We start from the raw sequence: 24,398 nt of genomic DNA on the forward strand, positions 1-24,398 counted from the left end.
ACACCTGAAACCTCTAGAATTGTATTAACCAATGTCACTCCAATAAATTTAATAAAAATTTAAAAAATAAAATGAACAATAATACCAACAACAATTATGAGATACTGACTATACACACAGTAAAGGACAGTAGAGAGGATATTGCATAATGAATTAGAAGGCCGTAATCTTAAGTTTTAGCATGAGTTTTACTGGAAAACTATGTGGCCTCAGCAAAATCACTTCATTCCTCTGAGCCTCATTCATTTCACTTATAAAAAAGAAAAGGAATTGGCTAGAAATTTCAGGCTGTTTCCAACTCAGAGGTACTGTTATTCTAAGAATAATCTCTCTGAGCAGACTTCTGGATCCTTTTTCTCTTTGGTAATCCTAATAGATTATAATGTCATCCAGGGAAAGACACTAAGTTTTCAACTGCATTTTCATTTTTACCTAATTAGTAGATGCAGGTAAAGTGGGTTTATATTGGCTCATGTTCTAGATTTAATGCTAGAAACATTTTCATGTTGGTTTGAGCTGGTTCAAGCAGGCATATTTAAGAGCATGATGAAAAATGGTCATTTAAAGGAACATTTAAATCAAGCAATTATAAGGCATTTATATTCCTTTAAATTTTTTTTCTAAGTAGCTTTTCTTTTCATATTGTCTCATTGGCTGACCAACTATTAATCAATCTCTCCATCTCCACGTGTGGTAAAAGTCAAATGGATTTTGTCATCAGCTGAGCCATCTGTCTCCTCATACTGTTCTGCTATTTTTCTTTTTATTTTTGAAACCCTTCGACTGAAATAAGAAATGGAGGAGGAGGAGATAATCAGTGAATACAAGAATAACAGAATTTCATATGCTTTCTTCTTTAATACCTAGGCAATAGGAGGTATAAATAGCATTTCAGAAATGTTTGCATTCATTCAAGAGTTTCTTTAGAATCTTTCTGGGAAAATTAGGAATTCTCATGTTGTACAGATGCAATGCATGTGTTTGTCTTAAATTGAGCATAATGGTGCTAAGCCCTGGATACAAAAGAAATATGAACGCTCTTAACCAAAGCAAAAGGAAGTCCCACATCTGTGCTCTTGTATTCACTGTCCTGGGAAGAGAGAGCCCAGGGCTCTCATCTCCAGAGGGTTGTGGTTCCCTTTATAAAGTACTGAGAACACTTCCTACCATTCTCTTGGCCATCTATTGTAAACCAACTACTTACTTCTCATGTCTTTATTGGGTGTTTACGTGCCTGGATTTAGATATCTGAAATGAGAGAGAGAGAGAGAGAGAGAGAGAGAGAGAGAGAGAGCGCAAAGCCAAGTAGAGGAAGCAGAAATACACCCCAAAATGAAAGGCGTCTAAACCTACCTCCCACATAATACTGCAAACCCTAATGCAATGCCTGTGCTGATAGCCAGCAGGTCCTTCCTTAAGTGTATACCCTGTGTGGAGAGCTCCGTTTTTCAAAGGGAGCCCATCTCATAACTGGGCAGTGTCAGTTGTTAGAAAACTCACTTTCACACAGGGATAAAGGGTTATTTCCTCATTATGTTGGCCTTATACCACCTAGTACAAGTCTACTTTATTTTCTGCTTGCTGACGGTTTAACACTTTGAAGACAAGAAACCATCTTCCCTGGCAATCTCTTCTTCCTTAGAGTAAACCCAAGTAGTTCCATTAGTGGACCCCTATGCTTTCCTAACTCCCCAACCTCCTGGTTACTCTTCTCTGAATGTTCTGAGACTTCCCCAGTTACCATTATATTTAGAAACCTAAATGAGTTCAAAACTCTCATTTTAGTGTTGGCTGCCTTACAATCTGATCACTGCTTTTAATGAGACAGCTTTTAGTACATTAAACATTTAACTGAGGAAAAATAGAGGTTTTTCCACTTTTATTTTATATAGTTGAGGTTTTTTGAATTTTACCATGAAATACATTTCTTGCATGATAACAAAATAATTTTAAAAACACACAAAAATCATAAAATCAGGACACTGCATTTCTTCCTCATAAAAGATAGAGAGATTCCTGGCTGGAAATTCTCTTTGCATCTGATCTGACTTAATGGACACTTAAGATGAATTGCAGACAGATTTGGCATCTTCCTGATTGATAGGAACAAATTTTGCTATATATGGGAGACTCAGGCTGCTAGGCTACCACTTCCTAAAATGTATTTGTGTATTTTATAGATGACTATGAGAATTCATTTTCTGATTTTTTAAAAAAATCCAAACAGCCCGGCTGGGCGTGGCTCAACGGTTGAGCATCGACCTAGGATCCAGGTGATCAGGGTTCGATTCCCGGTCAGGGCACATGCCCGGGTTGTGGGCTCCATCAATGACTCTCTTATCATTGATGTTTCTATCTCTCCCTCTCTCTCCCTCTCCTTTCCTCTCTCTGAAATCAATAAAGATATATATTTTTTAAAAATCCAAACAAATTTTCAGGTACAGAGACATCAAACTATTTGATATTAAATTTTGCAATAATATACTATTTTTTTCTAACAAAAATGATTCTCAAAAGTTTAAATATAATTCTGAACATTTGAAATACTCTAAATCTTCAAGGAAAAAAATATTCCAGAAACAGAGGTAAATGTCTTGAAGAAGGCCATTATTAGACAGGTCTCACTTCAAAGCACAACTATATCTTTTTCAACTTTGGGGTCCCTGGGCCTAGTCTAAGCGCCTCACCCATGACAGGTGCTGGTGTCTAAAAGACCTGGTAGTAAGTTTGCCTCTTATCAGCTTAGGGACAACAGCTGGAGGCTGTGCTTTTCTTCTTTCCTGCTGTTGATAAAACAACAGGCCTCTAGATATTACAGGACATAGGTTGGAGAAAGACATCATAATTCTGGATAACTTTTTTATTGTTATTGAATTATAAAATAGAGAACAAATTGTATCAGCTGCCCATGCTCCTGACCTATGCACCCATTTTTTAGACAGAAGAGACCTTGGAAAGCTTTCTGAAAATCTCCTCTGGTTTAGTACAGCATGGGACAGGAGAAGGCTAGGAAGAGTTATCATTTAATTAGACTGCCAGTGGCTCAGATGCAATTGGATTGATCTGTACCTACTTGGAGTAGTACATGTGTCAAGTGAATAGAATCTAAACTTACGCTTAAAAGAGGCAGTGACATTCCTGACTGGTCCAATGTCCAGGCAATCTTTCAAGAGAGTCCCTGGAGTGAAAAGCTACTGTAGGCATACCTAAAGGATTTGGAAGTTGAAGGCTGTTTTTCCCAGAATTTCAACTCACATCTATTTTTAAACATTGCAGATTAAGGGGAATAACACACTACTACAAGCTACACTTAATTGTTATATAATTAGAATCTATTCAAATGTTTCATGAATAAGTTTATTATATAAAACTTCAGTAAATGTCATTCTTTCTTATGGCAGAGTAGTATTCCATTGTGTACATGTACCACATCTGTCATTTGCAACAACATGGATGGACCTTGAGAATATTATGCTAAGTGAAATAAATCAGTCATAAAAAGCTAAAAACTATGATTTCACTCATATGTGGGATATAAAACTGAAACTTGTAGACACAAACAGCAGTGTGGTAGTTACCAGAGGGAAAGGGCGTCTTAATATATGGTGACGGGAGAAGATATGATTTTGGGTTTTGGGCACACAGAGCAATAGATAGATCTTGAAACATAGAAACTCATACCTGATACCTATATTAACCACTGTCACCCCAATAAATTTAATTTAAAAAACAAGAAAATACTGCAGTAAAGCAACTGCTTATCATTTTTTGGGAATCCACAGTCATGTCAATATGCTATGTAAGTGTTGAAAAGAAAGGAAAAATATTTAAATTACATTATGTATATAACTTACAGTCCAATTCAATTTTGTAAAAACTGAAGATTTAGACACAGTAATATTTAGAACATTACAGTGAGTCAACAAAACATGCATTGAGTGTCTACTACACACAGTCAGTAAAAATATTCAAGGAGGTTTTAACACCTAAGATAAAACTATCACCTGCTTTGATTTTTACTGCCATTTATTTGATGGTTCACACTCTCTTGCAAAATAATATATCTTTTAATAATTCCTATATTGAACTCATAATAATGTCTACTGTGTTCAACTATATCCTAATTCTGAGCAACCTCTACATTCATTACATAATTTGTTATCCTTACCACTATCTTTCCAAGTGCCTAAAATATATTAGGTGTTAAATAAATTGTACTGAGTGAATAAGCCAATGAATGAATGGTACTTTATAGATTGTTCTGTAGTAGAGTAGGCCATATGATTTTGCAAGGAACCTGGAGAGCCAGACCAAGTTTAAATACCTGTCAACAGCATAAATAAACCCAGATCAACCATGAAATTATCTTTTAGGAAGATAATTTAGCCAAGCACTTAACAGAAATATTATTTACCTTGTAGTTTTTTAGTCTGATATTTTCATTCAGAGTCACATTTCTTAAACTGATATTCAGAATAACTCCATTCAAAGTATTACATGAATTCCTTATTAAGTATCCCTTTCCATATTTTCTTGGATTTTTCTCAAAAATGGCATTTTTGTGAGCCAAAAACCAAAATGTACAAATAATGCACACAATGACGTTATTTTTACTTAAGAAAATAAGTAATTACCACAGCCATATTGACCCAATAATCACTTGAAGCAAGAAGCAACAACTACAGTCATTTACTGAGGACCATCTTACAGTGGCAAACAACTAAGAAAACACAAAAGAAAGAAATCACTAGGATTTCCCTGTTATTTTCTAAGCCTACCAGCTATGCATATTTGCGTATTATATTCTGAGAGGGGAGCTGAAAGCCTGTAAGCTAAATGGAACTTTTGTTCACTGTGCAAATACTGATACTTTCAGCAGGGAAAGAGAAAAGGAACCATTTTGAAACACGTGAGAACATCCTGTTCTTAACAAGGTCTAACTTGAAGAGAAACTATTTAAGCAGAGACTAACCTGCCAGGGTTTTCTTAAAGCCTAAATGAACTGGAGGAAGTGAAATACTCAGTTCTCATCCACTAGCCATCCTCTCCCACTTAAGGGAGGTGAAAGAGGGTAAATGAGAAGCACTCATGAAGTTCACATTTAAGAGACACAGATTTACTAAAAAACCGAGACCTAATCATAGGACTATAAAATGCCTTTGCCCCCCTAGGCCTGGCCAACACATTACAAAAAAACCATTTATAGCAGAATTTTTGCTTGCTTGTTTGTTTTTTGTTATTTCTGTTTGTTTGTGTTTGTCCAGTACAGCAATCTAGAAAAAAAATTGCAAAAGATACTAACAGGCAAAACACACAATGTAAAGAGACAGAACAAGCATCAGAACCAGACTCAGATATTTATTATATAAATATGATTAACATGCTAAAGACTCTCATGGATAAAGTAAATAGCATAAAAGAATAGTCATTATAAAGAGAGATCAAAACTCTGAGAAAGAAGCAAAAAGAAATCTGAGCTTGAGGATATCCTAATAGAAACATCCAAAACTAAAAAGGAAAAAAAAACTGAAAAAACAAAACAGAACAAAACCAGAATATCCAAGAACTATGCTACAACTACCATAGGTGTATGACAAATGTAATAGCAATTCCAGAAAGAGAACAATAAGAGAAAGAAACAGAAAAAAATATTTGAAAACTAATGGAGAATTTTCCACAAATTAATGTCAAACATCAAACACAGATCCAGAAATCTCAAAAAACACAAAGCAGAATAAATGCCATAAATACCACACATATGCATACATTGAAGATGTAAGTATCAAAGATAAAGAAAAAATCCTGAGAAATCACAAAGGAAATAAACCTCACACACAGAGAAGGAAAGGTAAGAATTAAGAATTACATTCAACTTTTCCCAAAAAACCATACAAGCAAGAAAAGAGAGAAATAACATTTATATTTTTTGGGGGGTAAAAACAACAACTTAGAATTATGTACCCTGAAAAATTATTCTTCAAAAATGAAAGAAATAAAGAATTTTCCAGATAAAATTGAAGGGAATTGCCGCCCATACACCTGCCTTGCAGGAAGTTCATTAGAGAAAATGAAAATGATGTGGGTCAGAGACTCAGATCTACATTAAAGAAAGAGTATCAAAGGAAGAATATGTGAAAGTGGAATACAAACATTTTTTTCCTTATTCTTAATTTAATTAACAAATAACAGCATATTCAAAATAACAATGTGTTTGATTATATATGCTTATGTATGCTTACAGATAACTGAAATGAACAACAGCAATTATACAAGGAGCAAGAGGGAGAAATTAGGAATATATTGTCATTATAAGGTACTTCCGCTACCTGTGAGGTGGTACAGTATAAAATGAAAGTACACTTAGATAATTGTAAATACATATATATTGCAAACTGAAGGACTAAAAATAATTTATAACCCACATGCTAAGAGAGGAGGAAAATTAAGTCATATTAAATGCTCACTTAAAACCACGAATAAAGCAGGAAAAGGGCAGAAGACAAACATAGAAACAAAAACCAAGGGCAACAAATAAAAAACAATTGACTCATGTTAATATTAATTCTACTATTTAAATGGACAAAACTGGCAAGTGGAAAATTAGCAAGGACAGATTTGAACCCCACAACACCATCGATCGACTACATACAAGGGAATCTATAAACAACTTCATTCAACAACAGAATATACATTCCTCCCAAGTTCACATGGAATATTAACCAAAATAGACAACACATTCTGTACTGTAAAGCACAACCTAACAAACTTAAAAAAACAGAAATCATATAATGTCTGCTCTCAGACCACAAGGGAATTCAACTAGAAATCAATAACTGAAAGGTAGATGGAAAATTACAAAACACACAGAGATTAAACAATGTACTTCTAAACAAATGGACCAAAGAAGAAATCTCAAGAGAAACTTTAAAACATTTTGAACAAAATAAAAATTCAAATACAACTTACCAATATTTGTGGAATGCAGGAAAAACAGTTCTTAGAGGAAATTTTATAGTGTTGTATGCATATGCTAGAGTATAAACAATATCTAAAGTCAATAATCTAAGCTTTCCCAAACTTAGAAGCAATCATGATTTCTTTCAGTAGGTTAATGGTGAATAAACTGTGGTTCCTTTAAAAACCTATATTTTTCAGTGATAAAAGGAAGGAGCTCTTAAGCCCTGAAGAGACATGGAGAAACTTAACTGCATATTACTAAGTAAATGAAGGCAATCTGAAAAGGCTAAATACTGTACAATTCCAACTGTATGACACTCTGGAAAGACAAATATCTGTAATCGGTAAAAAGCTGGGTGATTGCCAGTGGGTGGGAGGTGGGAGGTCTGAATAGGAGGAGCACTGAGGATTCTCAGAGCAGTGAAATTACTCTTTGTGATGCTATGATCATGGATACATGTCATTATACATTTGCCCAAAGCCATGGATTTATAACACCAAGAGGGAACCTTAATGCATACTACGGACGTGGGTGATTATGATTCGTCAGTGTAGGTTCATCAGTTACACCAACTGTACCACTCCGGCGAGGCCTGTTGCTACTGAGGGGCTGTGCATGCGGAGGCAGAGGGCACATGGGAAATCACTGCACCGTCCTCTCAATTTTCCTGTGTACCAAAATATGTTCTAAACAATAAAATCTATTAATATCATCTATTAATATATTAACAAAAATATATATATGACAGTGAAAATTAATTACTTTTACAGGCATCAGTACGGATGAATTACAAATATAATACTGGGTGAAAAAAAGCCACATAAGTTTCAAAACTGAAAACTAATCAAATGATGCTAAAAGTTGAATATGGTAACTTTGCAGGGGGCAGGGTGGCCACATTATGGTAGCACTAGGGTTTCGAAGGAGACTGTCAATGTTCTCTTCCTTTACCTGATAGTTAAAGGTTGTATTCAATTGTGAAAATTTACGGACCTATACACTTACAAATAATGTACTTTTATATGCATATTATAACTTGGTTAAAATGCTAAATATTTTATATTCTATCCTCATATTTTGTTAGGCTTAGATGAGATTCTAAATGATTTCGTGTAAAAAAGTTGTAATTCTCTTTCTCTTTTAATAAAACTCCCTCACTATCTCTCTCGCTGGGTTGTCTTACTCAGGTTCTATGGAGGACTGCTTATGTTCTAACTGTTCACAGTTCCTCTGCTCCAGAAACTCACCTGAACCCTTGTAGCCGTACTGACAGTGAATAATTGAGCGTTATTTGTTATGCCTGGATCTTGATATTATAAAATACATTTATAGAATATAAGGTAAGGAAAATATAAGGAAGGATTTTTCTTCTTAAATTTTCTCATTGTATCCTGTGGTATATCTTAGACAGAACAATCTCTTACACTAGAGAAGTGAATGTAATTTGCATTCATGCATTTTTGAAATAGTGAAATGGGTCAAGAAAATAAAGAATATGATGAGATAATGTTACAAATGCGGCTTGCAAACTTGTGGATGACGCTGTATTTAAAATGCAAAATTCCTAAGTATTAAGAATCGATGAAAAATATAGTCTGATTTGGAATAAGTGGAACCTTGTAAACGCCTAATTATAAGATGCAGATTATTCATAGTGAATACAAGTAGACTTGAAAATGCTAGGGTATACATTACAATCTCTTAGGTGAAAAAGAAAGCAGGAAATAGGTGGGAAAGATAGTGAAGAAATTACATACTAATGTCCTCTGGCCCCATCTATGTTGAAGCAAATGACAAAAACAGCATTTCTAGAACATACAAAAGATAAAGAAATGTCCAAGTACATGAACCATGTTTACTCAGTTTTAAGAAGCACAGTTTTATCTTCTCAGAAAATACTTTGAGAATTAAATTTACTATTACAAATAAAAATTTTAAAAGAGGAAAATGATGTCCTTATTTACAACATTTTTATATACGTATTTTTAAAAATGTTATAAAGGGTTAGATAACATTGATTCCCCAGTGGGCTGAAAAATTTGAGCAAAATCGTCAAAGCTTGCAGTCAGCCCTTTGTGGAGGAGCAATCAATAGCCCAGCTGCTACCTGCCAAACTGTAACTTTTATTAACAGGATTCAGTTCACAGAAACAAGTGCCTAAGAATGAACACACTTCATTTAATAGCGTTGATTTTGTTTACCTCTAAGCCGGCAGCAAGTGTGTCACTAAGATCATTGTTTAAATTCATTTTTAATTTCCATCACCAATGTACAATTCCTCAAGCTCTTCTCCCCTCCAGAAAAAATAAATTGGCTAGTGAGAGATTACTTTTTTCTTAACAATCAATTATTATGGGCTTCAGTTGCTAATAAGTTACGTACTATGAAGAATTTGTATCTACCTTTAAAGAGGCTTTTGGAAGGTATCAAATATTATATTTTAGGTATGCTTCCATGTTTTAAAAGCAAGAAACTAATGTTGGAAATATTCCTTAGAAACCTCCTATAGTTTTTAGTATTTTAAATAAGCCAAAATTTGCATATAATATGGGCATTTAGCATATAGACATCCATGAGTTATATTTCAAGGTATTTGAAATTAATCGTTGAAGTTTGAAATAAATAAACATATAAATATACAACATATGCATTTACATTCTGCCTTTAAAACCTTGACATGTAATTTTTACTTATATTCTTGGTAGCTCTTTTATATTTGTTTACATCTTGCAAAAAGATTTTCTTAAGTCTTTCTCTAAGTATTCCTGTATGTGTCTGATATGAGTTTTAAGGAGGCATTATTATCTCCATCATATGTGAATTCTGATTAACTTCAAAGGAAGCTGTTTCACATGTGGAAGATCTAAGTAAGTACATGGAGGGAAGTGGAAATCACCCTCAGAACTCAGCTAAATGTTAACGTCCGAAGTTGGTTCTGAAACACAAAGCTAATTCAGCCAGGTGTGTCACATTAAAGACAGGAAGGAAAAAAGAATCTGCATTATGTACACTGGTGCTGGCAAAAGTAGGTTTATAGTTGTGAGCATGTGAAACACAGTTTATTCTTGTATTATTATTTATTATTGTATTATTTATTTGCATTACAACGGTAAACCTACTTTTGCCCACCCCTGTATAAATTTATACATATATTCTCTTCCTAGCTACAATTGCTGCATCTACTAGAAGTTGCCATTATAGTGCCCTATGTAACAATAGTACTAACCTTCATCAAATTCTAATAAACAAGAGTATTTTATCTGTTGTCAAGCACCCTCCTTATTCAGCTTCTAGGTCCTTTCAAACTGATCCTGTTTAGCTCATTCTTATTTATTAAAAAAAATAACAAAAAACAAACAAAAAGAGTTATTGAGTGCCTACTCAGTAGTAGGACAGTGCCAGAGAGGGTCCTAAAGCAATATTGGTTGAATGGGTGAATAAATGAACAAGTGAATGAAGGGTTAAAAAGTGTTCTATTTGCGGGGGAGTGCTATTGGAGATACAGAGATTAAGCAGCCAGAAATCTAATCTGCAGAGTTTATGGTCTGGTAGATTGGAGGTGATAAAAATGGTTATGCTCTAGATCAAGACCTCAGGAAGTTCAACTAAGAGAGAGCTCACATCCAGCTCTGGGGTTCAGAGAAAGCTTCATGGAAGATATGGAATTTAAGATCAGCATTGCTAATGAGAAGATTCAGGCTGTGTGGAAGGAGAGTAAATAAAATTGGGTGCAATAGAAAGAGTATGAGCAAAATCAGGGGAGTCAGAAAGAACAGAAAACAAACGGCAAATAAGTGATTCAGTTAAACCCAGAGCACAGGTTGGCCATGAGAACCAAAGGTACATTAAATAAACATAAATATTTATCTACAGATAAATAAGGTTATCTATATATCTTATGCATCAAACAAAAGGGGTAGAATTTTATTCTGTAGCCAACAGAGAACTGCTAAAATTTGGGGGTAGGGGACAGATGGAGAGTGGTTGACAGAATAAGCTTTCACTGCCATGAGGTTTATATTTGAAATAAGGTGTATTTTAACATTGTAACATCTATTAGTGAAACATAAAAATTAATTTTTAAAGAAGGCCTCTCTCAATTTGCTGCCATTTCTCATCAGGAGACAAGATGATGATAAATAAAAGAAGTGAAAGTGACCATGACTCTGATTTAATCTCTGCCACTAATTAATTCTGGGACATTGGATAAAATAATTCTGGACCCCAATATGAACCTCTGTAAATGAGAGGATTCGGCATTAGATCGCCTAGGGTGGTGTTGTTTTTTTAATACTAATATATTCGGTTTCCAAAATCCTATTAGTATGCTTAGCCCACAGTCTGAAAACACCTTGTTGCTCTGACTCTGACATTTGTCAAGTGACTGGAGAACTTCTGGGACTAGTCCTGAAATATGCTAAGGTTAACTGGGAGCTTTAGGTTCATCACTTTTGCATTGTGTTCAGTTTGCTTTGTTGAAGCTTTGAATTAAACGGTGTATCTTATATCTCTACTTAGGGTCAGGTAGTTTTAGACAATACACTTATTTCTTAGTTAGCATTGAATGGGTCACAGTTTTATCATGCTCCTCCAGTGTAATAATGGAATAGTACATGAAAAATCTAAGTTCTTTAAAATAAAAAATTATAAGACTATACATAATACATTTCATGTCTCTGCATGCTTTCATTTACATAAATAGAATTCTGTTTATGGTATTATAAAAATTTTACAATGGACTGTTTTTCTCTATAGCTTTTTCTGGCAAAAAAAAACCCAAAACCCAACTAAACTAATACATATTATAATTATTTTCCTTGATTAGAAGAGATAAATAGGAAATATTTGGGAAATGGTTTTACTCACTTGGCTAATTTTCAAAAATTAGGAGTTATTTTTCATTATTTCCCTTAATGCCTACATATATTGTGCTATATGGCATGGGATTTCCTATGGTAAGTGACAAAAGGCTTTGAAATTAGGATGTAGACAATAGGGCCCTTCAGAGAACACTTAATTTCACGTATTTCAGTTAAGCCCCCACATCAGTTTATAGAACTGTTTCTTAACTAAGAAAAACACACAGGACCTGAATCTTACAGGCAGTTCACTAAACCTGCCATCACTCTACAATTGTTTTTTATCCCTAGTACCTACTTACAGTTATCTTTATTATGGAGGTGTTTTAACAGATTAAGATGCCAGTTTTCTTTGTTTCACCTACCACCTTCGGTGAGAAGTTATTGTCAGTGCTATTTGGCTACATTTTTATCTTAATTTCCTGTTTCTAAACAGAATGATTGAAATGTCTTCTGACTGCAGACCTCAGTAAAAAGATCAGCAATTTTATGTAATTTCCTTCTAGTGTCACACTCATGGAGATATACTAAGCAAATCCCTCAATCTCTTAGGTCTTCTATTATTTTTATTTTTTTATTTTATTTTTTTAAATATATCTTTATTGATTTCAGAGAGGAGGGGAGAGGGAGAGAGAGATAGAAGCATCAATGATGAGAGAGTCCTCATTGATCGCCCACCTCCCGTCCTCCACCTACTGGGGATGGAGCCCAGAACCCAGGCATGTGCCCTGACTGGAAATCAAATCCGGATCTCCAGGATCCTAAGTCGATGCTCAATCACTGAGCCATGCCCAGTTAGGTAGGTCCTCAACTTTTTAAACAGCAAAATGGGTATAATGATCATACCTTGACTCTAGGGATACATCCTATGGAACTCGCTAATTTATTATAATTCATTAAACTTCACTTCCAAAATATAATATGCCATAAAAATGCAAAATATTATTAACTATTCAGAGTGAGTTTTTTCTCTGAATTTATTATCATGGTGATCAAATGAATGCTAATAATCTGAACTCTGTGGGAAACCATTTCCATTATTCATGGGAGTAATGTCTATAATGTGTTGTTGGTTGATATGCTGGGCTACATATTTGAACCTATTCACTATGATAGTTTCTGACAAAAACTCCCTCTCAGGGTATTGTGAAATGAGATGCTTTAGGCAGCTATTTCTTTTAACAACTCTTCATCTGATATACAACTTTATAGGAAAGTTTCTGCAATCTGTGTGAAACTTTTTGTCTTCAGGGAGACCAATTCACCTGCATCAAACTTTCATATTCTCAAATGAATGGGAAAGGCTGGAAGGCGAGAGGGCTATGCAGGGAAGGAAAAAGCAACATAAATCAAGAGAGATAAGTCAAACATAACCTAACAGGGTTGAACACAGAAACGCATGCCAAGAAAATGAAATATACACTAAACAGGCAATTTATTTCTTCAGGAAAGAACCTTCCATATTCTGAATGAGTTCAAACTCCGAGTTAAAAAACTGGCATTAGGAAGATGTCATACTTTTTAGATAAAAGCAAAGGTGTTAAGAGTTATCAAAATGGGGCTATAAAATGGACAAATTATGAAAATAAAATAATAAAAGTCAAACTTCCTATACTACACAAATTATTTGTGAACGTCATAATTTATTGTTTCCTAGGTAAGCATTATTAATGATATCTGTAAAAAACAGACTAGAGGCACACTTTTGGCAAATACATTCCTTTGGGCACAGAAATCTGTACCTATAGAATGATCCCAGATTTCTACTGTGATTTACTTGGAAGTTCATGAGTAAGACAACCAGTCCTATACTTAGGCGAAGGATACAAAGAGTCAAAGATATTAGCTGCTCAAAGATATCTCCCTAAATTTCACCATTAGGATGACATTTTTAATTGAACTCCAAGTTTAACACCATTCCTTTAAGTAAATACAGAGTTGTTACCTCCAAAACCTTTCTGTCCTTTTACATGCTGCTGTTAAGAGCCACTTAAAAGGTAGCAATTACTCATTAAGTTACTTCATTTTAAATTCTTTAAAAAGATGATATGAAAGAAGTTGTTCATAGCAACATTAATTATCATGTTGAATTCAGGACACGTTCTTAAGTTTTCAATAGCAATTAATTAGGACATTATGCAACAATAAATACAACAGTTATGAGACCATGAAGAACTCTTGAAAGTGATAATTTAAAAATTTGAAAATAATGATTCACATATATGTAATATACATTCTTTTCAAATCTATAATTATATACATTTAAACATTACATAGAAATGAAAAAAGTAAAATTAGATTCTGTTTAAAAATGTGTAAAACTATGGATGAATCTTAGCTTCTGTGATGTTTAAGAATTTTAATTCTCATGTTTACAAGAAAAAACTGAAGGCATGAAGTACCCACAGGAAAGAAAATTAAGGCATTTAGGAAGGAGCTACTTAACTCATTTGTACAATGAGATAAATGCATTTTTATGATTCAAGACAGATGGGTTTGGATGCCAAGTAGAAAAGTAGAAAATTTAATTATCTCTTGAGCACCTAATGTGTGCCAGACACAAAGGTGATTTAACTTTTAGCTCATTGAACTTTCACAACAAGCCAAAATGAGTTGTTTCGGGTCCCCAGACTTGCAGGATACAGATTCAAACTGAGGCCTGACTGAGTCATGTGCTTTCCACCCTACCCATGTTTTCTCCACCCAGATAGGTGGGAATGTCTGGGAAACATGATCTGAGCTGGGATCTACAGGGGGATTCTGGCCAGACGCTCAGTCCGGGAACAAGATGAGGCATCACACCACCAGATCTTGGAGTAGGAAGTGACAGGAAGAAGAGGTGATGACAAAACTACATTTTTACTAACTCAGAATTATATTTGTTACTGTGATTTAAAATTTGTTATTGACACTATAAGATAAAATATCCAACATTATGCAAAATCAGAGTAGATACTTTAATTCACAAGTAGCTTGGCTCACCTGGGACTTCAGAAGCAAGGCCACACTTCTCTCCTGGGAAAAGAGGTACATTAAGTTCAAGTTAATTATGCTAGCTGATGCCTCAGGGGGAACATTCATGATCTAATATCCAAAAGTATTTCTAGTAGGGAGGACTGCTGCCTTTTAGGACTGATTACTTGACAATAAAAGAGACAAATCAAGAAAGGGACAAAAAGACGTTATATGAGACAGAAATAAAGGCTCTAAAAGTAAGGATTTACAGGTATTAAGGACTTACATTGTACAGTTATAAAATACTGTCCAGAGTATTAGAAGGAACCCATTAGAAATTATCCTAATTGTACTAAGAAAATACCTTAGGCACATTGGTGTTATTGATCCCTTTTCCTAACCCCCCTGGAAATGGGAACCTTTACTCTTCCTGAATAAAAGGGGAGCAGCACCAAGAGTCCTCAATATAAGCCAAAAGCACCTTGGCGAGAAAGGATAGGTACTTAACGCGATGCCATCTGTATGCAAGTCAGACGGTCACCTGCCTACACCGGTCATGTCTGAGACATCTGTTCTCCATGTTCATATGGTCCCTAGACTTGGCATTTTCTGGAGAAAAGGGTGTGTGGAGACCCTGGTGCCAAGGGAAGAATTTCTTAAGCTATACAAAATAGGCACTGCTTTGATCTTGCCACCCATCAGGACAAGACTCTTGGAGCCCTGTAAACTCAGAGGTTGGTTGTTTCTTTATCTCACTGCTTCTCAAAACTACTGCCCTTTCTGCAAGGTGCCCGTGAAGTAGCACTAAGGTGTATAAGTAAAAATGTATTTAATTAAATAAAAGCAGCATAGTTATATAGGTACACATATAGAGAGAAAGATGGTCTCTTGATAAGGGATATACATTTAGATACAATTAGTGGCTAAAAGTACAATAATGTTTTCATTTACACTCATCAAGTTCTTATTTATTTCTGTTTTTGAGGATGGCCATTTAAAACCTTATAAATACCCTATACCTTAATTTTAATTATTAATATATTAATATATTGCTCAATTTTTTATTAATTAAGACAAAATTTAGGGGGGGAACTTGTGAAGAAATTCAGTTATTATGTAACTGTCTTTGGGTGATAATGAAATAGGCCACCTTAATTAACATATATTTTTAATTGGGGCAAGAGGATAATTAATGTATTAATATTCATCTTCTTTCCTCTTACCACCTGAGTGGATTTTAGCCAAGATGTATACATATACAGAAAATATGGGTTTGAGGTATTGCTTTAAAAAACACTATATAACAGCAAAAAATTCTAATTTAGGCTCCTAATGGATTGTTTCTAAATTTCACCAACTTCCCTCACAGTCTAATCCTTGATTTGATTCAATGGACATTTGTACTGGATGTTTCAGAAAAAGCATGGTTTAAGTATTTCTAATTTGCTTTTCTTTGTTGGTTTAATTCATTTTTGTCTGCTGAAAAGGCCCGAGATTTAAATTGAGTGATTTTCTTTATGTAGAAAATGCTAGCCACTCTTACTGAATAAATTATTTGTAGCAAAGGATAGAGTTAAATACTTAGGAAAGATGGCTCATTAAAAATAAAAGGAGAAAGTTTGTAATGAGAAGAAACTATTGCTCATTACAGGTAAAATTCCATCGTTTGTTCAAAAGAGATATTAGTGAATTAGTTCAAAAGTCTTTTCTCTGAAATGTTGTATGTTTCAAATTATTGTGATGTGATAAGGATCATATCTACCACAATTCACCATAAAAGTTAATTAATTTTAGTTAGAAGTTTGAATGTCTATGCTCAATATAGTAATTCCTGATCTCGATAAAATTAGGCTTGAGTTGAGATTTTCTATAAATGATTTCTTTCTTTGCCTAGGTTTTAGAGTATGCATAAAACATATCTACTGATTTTTTTTTTTTTAAAAGAGTTGCATCACTGGGGAGTTAGAAAATGCTAGTAGCACAGCATTACTTCTCAGAAAGAATATTAAAGAATATTAAAGGAATTAAAGGAGTTGAAATTAGCTGAGTACAGTTTAGCCAATCACATATATAGCCCCTCTCTCTGCCTCTGTCTCTCTGTCTCTCTCCTTTTCTCTCTCAGCTGCCTATCTATCTGCCTACATACCTCCCTCCCTTTGTCTATGTAAATGCTAGCCTGCTTTTCCTGAGAGTGTTCCCATTTCTTCAGAGTGAACCATAACATAGTAGGTGACACTGAGGCAGTCATATCCTCAGTAAAGGTAACATCTTTTTCATTGCCTGTTTCTATAACAGTTGGAGACCTAAATACTTGTTAAGTTCTCTCTCACTCAAGTCTTTTCTTCCCTCTGGAGCATGGGTGTGGTAACACTAAGGGGATGATATATGTTATCTTTCAACTTGGACACATTTGACAGTGAAAGGAGGCACCGTTCAATACAGCATGGCAACTGGCATAAGCGAGGAGAGTCCCAAGAAAACAGGAACCTCTGCCCATGCTGTCAAAGACCCAGTTACATTTGAAATCCAGCTGCATCCTAGTGTCAGGCAGTTCATATTTATTCACAAATCTTACATCTTTGCATGTGCCCTGCATTTTCCAGTTTGGAAGTTTAGCTGACTTTCTGTTTACTTCAGGACAGTCAGCCAGTATGGCCCCTAGATTTATAAGTGTTGGCTCTGTGCTCACAGGTGTCTTGTTTGGTAATAATAAGAAATATTTATGACCTTTTCTGTCAAATGTGGCAAGTAATTACCTGTAAATTGCCAGATGCATTGTTTAGAGTTTCCAGATGGACCCGTGTTCAGCTGCTGTTACTATAATTTCATGGTGTGTGCTGTCCTATCATTCTTGAGAAATATTCTCTTCCAGGTGGCAATTTCTTTTCTTATGCCCAAATTACAGTAACATTTCAAGCAAGCCAATGAATGGTTTACTATCAGTCTACCACTGTGGCACTAAAGCACCAGGAAGCAAGGAAAATGCCCTGCATATCTTTGTCATTGAACCCAACTTTGCCCTAAGAACTGAACGAACTAGGTGAAAAGTTAACGTTGAAAACCCGTTTTGTCTTATTGATCTTCACCATTGTAAAGCAATACAGAACTGAATGTCATGACCTTCAATGGGTCCCTTCTCATTTTCCAGGTCTCAGCTCAAGTAGCACCTTGTTATGGATGCCTTCCCTGAGCAAACTGTCTGATGTGGCCTCTCCCACTTAATCTTGGAAAACAGACATCATCTTTTAATTTCAAATAGAAAACTCTCCATAGTTGCATCATCATGTATTTAGTTTAACTGTATATCATTTTCTAAAAATAATTTAAGCCCCTTGAAAGCCAGGGGAGTAAGGAATAGGGGTTAAACCTTATTTGCTTAGTTCATGTAATATAGTAGAAAATCAATATGTATGAAACAAATTACTGAATGACTGAATGACTAGGTGAGTGTGCTGCTTTCAGCAATTCAGGCAATTGCTTACTTAAAGAGGCATTTCACTTTACAATATGACGAGATGCCATGAGACCCTTATGCATATTATTCCCCTTTGATCCTGTCTTTCCCCTTCTCTTTCCATTAATTGGGTGACTTGGATAGTAAGATTCTGAAACAAAGGACCATCAGAGCCGTAATCAGTGTCATATCTCAAATATTTGGTAACAGCCGAAGGCAGACATCAATGTGGCAGCCATTCGCATGTTCCCCTTGGAAGAAGAGAATCCACTGCTGCTACCGACCCAGCCCCCTGGTCACACCCAACTGCACTGGGGAGTGACACACACTCCAAAAGAAATCCATCTTTATGTTTCCCAGTGGCTTTCATGGTGGTGTAACGCCAAAACTCTGCCCATACTGGGAAGGTGTTGACTAAATGGAAAACTCAGATGGGGGAAACAGATGACTTGGTTTCAGTTAGAGTATATGTAGGACAAGTTGACTGATGCTGGCAGGAGCAGATGAAGAGCAATGAAATTCTGCTGAGAGGCTGACAAAAGAATTCCTTCAGCAGAACTTCCAAGGACCCTGGGAACCCGCCATGAAGCATGGTCATCCTGCAGCTCCTGATCTTTCATTAGGTTTCCCAGAGACCTGGCCCATGTGATTCTGATGTGTCCTTATAATAAACTTTCTATTGTTGAAATGACCTGGATGTGTCTGTTTCTCATAAACTGAATTATATAATCCCAGGTAATATACAAGCCATATTTGAATTTCTCCCCAAATGACATTTGTCTTAAAAAAATGTATCTCTGTAGCTTCCATGTGAAAAATGACCTGTTAGACATAGGAAATCACAATATTTCCAAGTTCAGAAACCTTATTGTCAGGGTGGCTGGAAAGGCGTCACCCAAGCCTGATTTCATGTTGGAGTAGAGACTAAACGTCACTTCTCCGATTCAGCCAGTGAACCAAGGATAGCAGTTTCCACTGCCTCTCATTCTTCTGCTACTGCCTTTCTTTCCTCTCCCCCTCACGCTCCCTCTCCTCCTGGTTCTTCTGATACTAGTTTATGATTTTCTCCTGCTTCTCCTGGTCATCTTCTTCCTGCTCATCCTTCCCTCTTCTCCTCTCGAGCTCTCTCTTTCTCACTCTACCTTATCAGAATACTGTTACTTACGTGCATATACGCATAACCCATGGACACAGACAATAGTGTGGGGAAAGCCTGGGGCACGCGGCGGGTACAGGGTGGAAGGGGGCAATGGGGGGAAAAAGGGATATCTGTAATACTTTCAACAATAAAGATAAATAAATAAATAAAATATTGTTACTATTTTCCCAGTCAATAGTATAAATGATCAGTATAAGTGTTACTGTTTTATAAATCTTAGGCTACTATTTGTACAATATATTAGAAAATGCATATGTAAATAAAAGGTTATATGCAAGATTTATTGCAGGGCATTTCACAGAAAATTGACTGCATATAGTGTGTATGTGTGTATTTCATGTACATCCTTGTACATATAGTCAATAACTAATTACTGGATATTAATTATAAAGGTAATGAAATGAATTCATACTCATTTCTTTTTTTATAAGTGTTACTATTGGTCTTTGGTAGTAGGTTCAAAACAGCTTAATGCAATGAACTTACCTGCCAAGGGACTCACCATATATAAAATTTCTAGACATGTATAAAAAATAACTATAAAGAGAACTATTTATTGAATATTTACCCTAAACAAGACTCTGAATGGTAAATAACTAATTCATTTTGAGGTGTATTAGTATGTGACTCAAACCTCAATCTAGAATTTTATTTTTATGTAATTAAAATAAACCAATTCATACTCATTTAAAATTTATAGAAAATTAATTTCTTAAAGGCTTTATCTTTATGTTAATTAAAAATGGTTTATTCCATTTCTGGGTTAATTACTGAAACTTAGAGTTCATAAATAGACATAATGGAAGAAATGCTTTTGTTGTTTATGACCTTCAAAAATCCATGGTGAATTCATGAAATGACTATCTGCCCATGGGATGCACAATTAAAGTCATCACATGAAGGGCGTTTTATCCAATTAAATGGAAAATGGATTGTCCCTCCTTCATTCAATTCTTTGGGGAAGAGATATTCATTAATTTTTATTCTTTGTACCAAAAGCCTTTATTTGTCAAAAGGTTTCCAAGTTTCATTTTTCTGCTCGCATTCTGCTGACTAAACCAATCATTTGCAAGAGCAACCATCAATATAAAAGTTGAGGTAGGCTCCATTCCATTTAAGCATTTAATTTCAAAAGCTGAATTGGACTGTGCTGTGCAGGAAACATGTGCCAATGGGTGTTACTGCATTCAGTTAAGCTAACAAAACCCCATGATTCTGTGTTTCTTCAATACAGAAGTAGTCAGTTCCTTTTAAAGCCAAGTCTATACATCCTATTTTGCTCTCTACAAGCTCTGTCCATCTGCAAATCTGTGCTAGGATTGTGTGGTTAACAACCAAACGTATCTGTCTCTGGATTCTTTAAGACTAGCCCATAATCATCTACTCCATTATTTATTTTCCTCCCCATTCCCCACTCCGTGGAAGAAAATGGAATGGTCTTTTTAAAAAATTACAGATCACACATCACTCCTTGCTTTAAACCTTCCAAACACTTTTCATTAAAATTGGAATAAAATACTGTCTTTTTCTGACATATAAGATCCCATGTGATCTACCCCAGCTTATTCCTTCAGCCTCACCTCCTACCAATCTTCTCCATATCGATTCATCAGGCTCCAGGCACAATAGAATAGCTGTTACTTAAATTTACCAAACGTTTTCCTGGCTCAGAATAGCTTATGTTTTTTTGTTCCTTCTACTTGATGGCTGCCTCTGGATCTTTGCTTTGCTGGTTTTCTTTTATCTCTAAGGTTTTGGTTCAAATGTTACTTTTTACTTGATTTCCTCTTGCTTTTACTTCATACGTCACCAGTTCCTCAGATTCCTTTCTTGGCAACCTAATTTAGGCTTGTAGTCTGTGCGTTTGACTTTGGTATCGCCCTAGTCCATAACCATAGCATGGTGCATCCCAGTTAAGGGTAAGGACATCCTTGGGATATGCATTAGTGGCCTGGCAGCCTAAGAAGAAGGGTACCATTCTTGCACAGTCTCCAGTCTAAAGAATAGGAAGAATTGATCCCTTCACAATTATTTTCCATTGATCCAAAAGAGTATACTAGATTATATCAAGGTCAGTTTGTTTCCCATGTGGGAAATATGCAGTTATAAGCCTGTGCTAGAGCCGGCTTGTTATAGCTTCCATGAGCCAATTGTTAAATATTCAGAAATTGAGTTCCGTTTGTTAAATTGACATGGTAGAAGCATTTACACCACAAAAACTGGCAAATGGAACACATAAGGGCCCTTTTTGCCCCCAGAGATACAGTGTATCAGGCCACCACCAGGTACATGATCCTTATACGACTATCTTTAGCTGATTTTTACCTTGTGAGGGCAAATTTACTTTTTCCCCTATGAAGTAAGTGATGGGACTTCGGTTTGCTGCAGACAGGTCTATAGATCGCACTCATTCGTATAAGCACCTAGTCATTCTTTTACTAATAGGGTATAGGATGAGGGAAAGCAAAGCTCCACTGTTGTATTAATCATACAGGACTCCCATGGTGCCTTGCAATACCCTTGTCTGACATGAAGAACTGAAGCAGGGCAATAGTCATGTAAGGTCAGAAGGCATGTGACTTTAGCTTCCAAGTTGTAGAGTTTAAGGCAAAAGGAGCAGCAGCACTCTGTTCATCTCCCATAATAAAGAGCCTCCTTGTTTTAATAAATCTAAGCTTTTGGTTCACCCAGTTAGACAATTTTCTTTGTCCATTCAGTGTTGATGTGCAACGGCAGTAGTGGTATTAGGGGATTGTCATGGTACACAGCCATGGGAAGAGCTGGAATTTCCCACCTCTACTGGGGAGACAGGTATAAGTTACAGGAGAATCTTCCAGAAGAGTATTCCTAGAATATATAAAGAATCAAAGTTGGCTGGCTTGCCTATCCCACCATTTCTCCTTTTCCCAAAACTGGGTCCTTATAAATCCCATTTGCTATAGTCTCTGGACATTAACTTCTATTGAGGGACTTAAAAAGCTGTGGCCCAGCGCGTGCTGTAACTATAACCAGCAGCTAAGTGCAAATGATTGGGGATCTGACTTGATCACTGGCAAGGTACCAGTTTCACAGTAGCACAGAAGTTGGATCTTGCTTTTGCCAGCTCTTCCATTTCCCAGTGACTCTCAACACTGGTATTTCTCTTCTACTTATTCTATCCAAGAAGACGTATGCCAGCAAAAATCAAATCCCAAGCCACTGTGATTCTGGTATTTCTGTACAGCAGGAAGTACAGGGCATGATTGGTTCTAAGAGTGATCATCACTTCAAGTAGGCAGAGTTCTCCTTCCCATCCTAATACACAACCCATGCATAGGGGATCTGTAATGGCATGTCTGTTTTATACTTATAATACTTCACACAGTCCTAATCACATACTAGATGCTCAAAAAACTTTATAGAATTTTTAAAAATGGGAAAGGGAGCCTCTCCAGTTCTTGATAAGCAGATTATTAGCACTGGCTCCCACATAAAAGTAGAAGTTTATCTCATTAGTGCGGTTAGAATGTGAAGATTTCACCTAGAAATCTCTTTCTTAAAATAGAGGCAGATGAAATGAATGTGCTCACACCTTGCCCTTTGACCTGGGTGATTGTGGATGTGTCTTCCAGCCCCCAAGAATCTTTGCTGTTAAAGGCTGGAGATTTCTAGGGGACCTAGGGTGAACTTAAATAGGAAGGAAGGACAATCAAATAAAGTGTGTAGGAAAAAAGATGTAACACCCTCATCCTAAATAGGGGTCATGGCCTTAGTTCTACAGGGGGCAGATTCGACTGGAATAATTGGCAACCGGAAATTAATTTTCTACACAGCATGAGCCAAAGAAATCAGCTCAGGAGAAGAAAACAGAACAGAATTTGGAGCTGCCTCTATCATTTTACTAAGCCATGTGGAATTAAGTCAATCATATAAATTATCTGGCTATTACTTGTCTAAACTTAAAACAGAGATCTTAATATTTGCTAAAGAGATTTAACAAAATATTTGAAAATCACCCAGTAATGTGTTTTAAGATTTATTCATTTCATCAATTATTCATCAAGTATAAAATATTATATTTGAAAATGTTATTGTCAGATATAATTACACTTAACACATATTGTATGCTGCTGTAGCAAGGTAATTATTACTATTGTTAATGAGAGCAGAACAGTGTAACAGTCTCACCTCAAGGTACACAGAGTCCCTTTCCTACTTGGAACCTTCACTGTCAGGAGCCAACTGTATCCTCAACCTTCAATTGACCTCTGTCCAGATGGTAGGAGTTAGGAGGAGCTTCATAAAAGTAACTAGTGGGCCCAGTTGTTTACTTTTCTCTTAAAATGTATTGTCCTTGTGAACCCCAGTGCTGTGGAAATCATGAGGAATGATTTGGATGCCAAAATTGAAGAAGGTTATCTGTCTATCAATGTAAATGTAATACATCAATCAGGTTTTCCATTTTGAATCAAAATGGCAGAAAAATTTGTTCACACACTGAGGAGGTGAGATAATCGCTTTTACCAATTTCTATAAGGGTTTTAAAAAGAAAATGAAGTAGAAAGAAGTCACCAGAGCATATAAAATTCCAGGCCAAACTGTGCCCACAAATCCCCACAGCTTTTCTCTACCTTGAAGAAATCACTTTCTGCTGTACATTTGCTTGATCACCCGCCTACATGGGTTGAATGCAAAAACGGAAATGCTTGATATTACAAAGAACACAAAGAGATATTTGCAAAGGCCCCCACTGCTTCCTCCTTTGAAAACTGGGTTCCTTTTTGAATGTGGGCTTTGGCTGTAAGAGGTTTTTAAGGTTAAAAAAGAAAAGACAATTACACATTTAAAATCTGGATGACTTATTTCTATGAACTTGGGCATCTGCCTTTCAGCCAGGGATGCATATCTTTTGAATAAAATCAGAAACAACTCCTAAACTGCTCTGCCTCATTTCACATCCAAGTTTTCAACTGCTTGCCTAAGGAAAACGAAATATGTACCTCCAGTTGTCAATCATTAGTCTAGGTTGGCAGA

The sequence above is a fragment of the Miniopterus schreibersii genome (assembly GCF_964146895.1).
Source record: "Miniopterus schreibersii genome assembly, chromosome: 3".
NCBI lineage: Eukaryota > Metazoa > Chordata > Mammalia > Chiroptera > Miniopteridae > Miniopterus > Miniopterus schreibersii.